Source organism: Periplaneta americana, chromosome 2 (genome assembly GCF_040183065.1).
Source record: "Periplaneta americana isolate PAMFEO1 chromosome 2, P.americana_PAMFEO1_priV1, whole genome shotgun sequence".
Lineage (NCBI taxonomy): Eukaryota > Metazoa > Arthropoda > Insecta > Blattodea > Blattidae > Periplaneta > Periplaneta americana.
The window spans coordinates 103,952,483-103,957,402 of NC_091118.1; the positions used below are offsets into that span (position 1 = coordinate 103,952,483).

Genomic DNA, 4,920 nt, shown 5'->3' on the forward strand with positions numbered 1-4,920 from the left:
TATTATTATTATTATTATTATTATTATTATCCGAAGCGTAACGTCATTTATCATGATAAAGAAGGAACTGTATGCAATGAAATAACACAAGGAAATTGGCATATATATAGATAAATTTTCTTGTTTTTGAACATCTTATTACACTATACCGGTTTGTATTATCTTTCAGTCATTTGCATGAAACATTTATTTCTCTCCATGCAACCCTTTAATTCCAGTAACTGAACAATCTTTTTCTCTCTTCCTCTGATCTATATTTCATTATGTATAACTTCTAACATTTTCCTGCATTTCAGAATTCGCGTTTCAAAGTTAAGGCAGTACAAAACATACATCGTCTTTGTTTCATTCTAATATTTGAAAAAATATAAATTGCCTCAGAAGGGAAGTTGAGAGAAGTATACGGTTGGCTGAACAATCGATGTAACAACTGAACAATTAATATTTGTACCTCGTACTCCGTGCGAATATAAACAGAACATTGTTCTGCTCTATAGTATTTGTATTTATAATAATTCTCCTTCATATATATTTTAAAAATAAAGCTCTGTTAGTTAGACAAAAGCCCACAAACATTTACAAAAGCTCTTTTGTGCTATATAACATTTTCCATTCCATAGTGGCGAACAGCTTTACATAAGGTTTCATTCTGCATGTAATTCAGGTTATAATTTTACCCCTGGCAAGTAGGCAGCAGGTAGATACTTGTAAAGAGGATCACGGAGATGGACTGTAGTGCGTGCGGTATATCTCCCCCTCTCTGTAATGTGCCGAAATTGTGCAAGTCGGGAGGGTTATGAATTAAACATGACAGGACTCTGGATGTCTCCATCTGGGGAACACAGTCGTTCGTTGTCCGTGCTGTTTCCAGCGTTATGAACGCTTGGATTTATATATTTTCACAGAAAAATGACACTTTACAACATATATCTGTCTCGATGCAGGCACTATCTTAGTCTCAATTCCCGCTTAACTTCCTGTGCGATCTTCGTTTTGTGATTTAATTATACACAGAATCTTCACAAGGCACGTACGTACTTTTTGGTAAAAACGGTAATATTTGTAGCTACATATTCCACAGACTCTGGTTATGTTTATGAATATTTATCTTGTTACATCATATTTTCACGAAGCAGGAAAAGAAAGTTGTGTAAAACTGATTTTGAGATATTCAATACGGAGCATATGTTTTCAGTATCCCACATACCTAAATGTGATTTTGTTATTTCATCTTTATTTATGGCAATTTATTCTAAATTGTTGGATTGCTTTTGTTGATATTCAGTATTTATGAACCAGTTGAACTCGGTAAGATGCGTGTAAAATACAATAATATATTTCTTCCGAGGTTTTCCCCAGCCGAGGGACTGAAGCCAGATGGTCTGTGGCGAGTCCTCGGCATCACTTCATATCCCCCTTTGATTTGATTACCTGGTTGGGTTTTTCCGAGGTTTTCCCCAACCAAAAGGCAAATGCCGGGTAATCTTTTGGCGAATCCTCGGACCTCACCTAATCATTGTAGAAAATTACTACATTGTAAAACTGTAAAAATGGTAAGATATTTTAAAAATTTGTAAAAATTGTAATTGTAATATTGTAAAATTTTGACTTGTTCCACATCTTAAAGCTTCATTGCTCATGTAAGATCTATGAATGAATGAATGAATGAATGAATAAATGAAAAATATAACATATAACATAGGTAGTGCTTATTTGATATCAGGAAATAGAGATTTACTCCACATTAGGTCTAACGATTCATTGAAATTCTTTCTTATGTAAAATAATTAGTAAAGAATACGAGGGGTCCAAATTCTTTTGGGTTGGATAAATTATTATTTAAATTATTCTTCTAATTGTAAACTTATTTTAAAATATTAGAGCTGAATTATACCTATGCGAATTTCGTTTCGAAACTAATGTAGCTGTAAGCAGTTATAGACTTAGACCCGCAGTACGAGTAAAACTACTCTTAAAGTGACTTATGATAACTGCGGACCCGAGTTGAAATCTCGGTGATGGCGGAGTTGTATTTGTGATGGGCAGAGACAAGGGTCTAATAGTTTTTCTCGGCGTTTTCCCGTTTCTCTCTTATTATTTCTCCAAATATTTGTCATATTTTTCTCTTGATTATCATTTCCAATTTGAAAAATAAATTGTCACTTTTATTTGCGTAACTTCGAATCGATCGTCCACCATGGTGGTTGTCTCACGCGGTTTGACAATAGAGAGTTTTCGCACTCTCTTCGTACGCTAAACGTTAACGCTATGTTGACGTCAGTAATGAAGAATTTGGTGGCGCATGTTTACGTTCGTAAAACTTCGGAAAGAATGATTATACGATATTTCCCGCTCCTCTAAGATTTATCATGTCGTACATCTTATGATAGTGAATCAATTGCACTGTAATGTGTTTAATTTGTAGCTTATTGTCTAAGGAAGGCACAGAAAAAATTCGAAATGAAAATCTTTTTTGAAAAGTAAGAAAAAATACTAGCTTGGATCTGATCTGTTCAGAATAGACATTTACACCTACAAAAGTTGATAAGCGGTAAACGTTTTTGTTTTTCAAATTAGAGGGGTGATCGAAAAGAGAGAAATGTTGAGAAAGAATGGACATTACTTTTAAAGGTGGTCACTACTCAAAATCTTTACTGATTTTCGAGATATGGCGAAATAAACAAAGGGGCGTTTTCGCTTGTCGGAGTACTAACGAATCAATCTTTTTATCTGTTGGAATCTCTACGAGAAATACTTTCCTTAGCCTTCTTGTACTTCGCTTGAATATTGTAGTATACCACACAAAGCAAAATTGGAAATACATTATATATTATCTACGTGAGCTGTTCTAAGTACATGAACACCATCCACAGTGGTAATCTGAAACGAAATGCCATGTTTTAACATCGAATTAACACGTTATCGAGCTAGAGATAGCGGGTTCCGCTATTGAGATAACGTGAGGAGAATAGCTCAGATTAGCTCTTTCATCAATGACGTCAACATAGCGTTAACGTTTAGCGTATAACGAAAGTGCGAAAACTCTCTCTTATATTAGTAGATGTCAGTAATAGTCGATTCTAGATTAATCATAGATCTGTATAAGAGGCATCGGAACCACATCTCCGTTGATTCGTCTTTGGCTAACGTGGACATGACTAATTTTGTATATCTGAGATATGGCAGATCACCACCAGAAGTAAAGTATGCAAATTTGACGACTAACGACGACTGGATTAGCAATTATAGGACGCGACTAACCATCAGTCACTTAGTCAGCTGACTGTTTCTTACCAATGGAATCTGGTTCAATCCTACAGAGAGATTTCGACATTCATAGTGGGTAGGGCAACTGTAAGACTGACATGTTTTTGTTTCCTCTGGCATATTTGTTCCTGCATTAGTACATTATCATCATACCATTACCTTACTGACTCTGAATCACCTTCGAAGCTGAAAGGAACGTTAAAAATTGTGAGGCTAATATTTTACATTTACACTACATGAAATGACTCTATCCACAACAGGGAATTCCAGGTAAAATTTATTGGTATTTGTCGTGCACGTTGAATTGAGGACCGTTTTTGCAAAACTTGCTAACTGCAAAATTTGCAAAATTGAGATTTTGATGGATTCATTAACATAAGGCAGGCCTCTACATGATGTTCAAGGCTTCTTAGTAAAATTGGATTATTTCTCTTCATTGTAGTGTGTCAAAGTGTGATCGTTTTTTCAAAACTTGCTTTCTACTATAGGTGAGAGTTGTAGCAAAATTTTCTTACTATAGTGTTTTGTCTCTCCTGTAAAATTTAGTTTTTTTTTTTTCAGTTAAGTTTTACAAAAACGGTCCTCAATTGGAATGCTGAAAAATCTTAATAAAACAAAATTATTATTTACGTAAAGATTAATTTTTTCATCCTACTAATTTATCTATTATGGTAACAATTGATATACGAGAAAAATTCGCTCCACAGCTACAAAGGTCAAAAACAATAGCCTAGAGGAGGGGAATTCGATCCGGTGCTGTCGATTTAACTTCGACGTAGCTCAGTGGTTAGAGCGCTTGGTTGGTAGAACCAAGGACCCGGGTTCGATCCCCGGGGCCGGAGCGAATTTTTCTCCTCTAATATCAATTCTTACAAATATTATTACTAATGTAATCTGAAGGCTAAAGAACAATGAAAAAACTTCAATATTCTGAAACCTACTGGTACCGGTACCATAGTTTGTTGTTAATTGGTTAATTTTAAGATGCTTTATAAACTGCTATGGTTATATAACGTCTGAATGAAATGAGTCCAGCGCCCAAAATTACACAGCATTTGCTCTTAATAGGTTGAAGAAAAACTCCGGGAAAACCTCAACCATGTAGCTAACTTATCCCAACCTGGATTTGAACCCTTACGCTCTCGTTTCACGGTCCTAACCGTTACTCCGAAGCGCTGGACAACTTCATGACAATTTTTCGATGATAATGGTGTTGACGATGAAGGACAGAAGATGGGAATATATAGCTAATTTATTTTGGCCAGTTCTACGAATTTTGCTTTCAAAGACATAGTCTTCCCTCAAATCGTTATATCCTATTGCTATTACGGTGAATTTTATTTCGCTATAAAACGTAAAAGTTGTGTCTATGACATTGAATGTGTATCATATTCTAAGAATATGCCTGATATCACGTAATTTGTCGTACTTTCGTAAACAGAACAGGTGTCAGTCTGTGATTCCCACTGCATTTTAAATTGTTTTCTTTCCCCTTAAACATTCAACAGGCGAGCTCATTTGCAGGGAAAAACTGACTGGTCGACTTGCAGGGTGGGATTAAGCCTTACTTCTCCATTCTTTGAGAAGACCCGTGAAACTGTATATCGACCTTACTGAACCCTATGATGTGGGGGTGGAGACTGCTGTGGAGGA

At 35.5% G+C, this 4,920-nt stretch overlaps 1 non-coding gene across 1 annotated transcript; it reads left to right on the forward strand.

The window, feature by feature from the left end:
• The first annotated feature begins 4,036 nt into the window (after positions 1-4,036).
• On the forward strand, positions 4,037-4,109 carry TRNAT-GGU (transfer RNA threonine (anticodon GGU)). The gene has a single exon. It is a non-coding gene; the product is annotated as a tRNA-Thr (tRNA).
• The last annotated feature ends 811 nt before the right edge of the window (positions 4,110-4,920 follow it).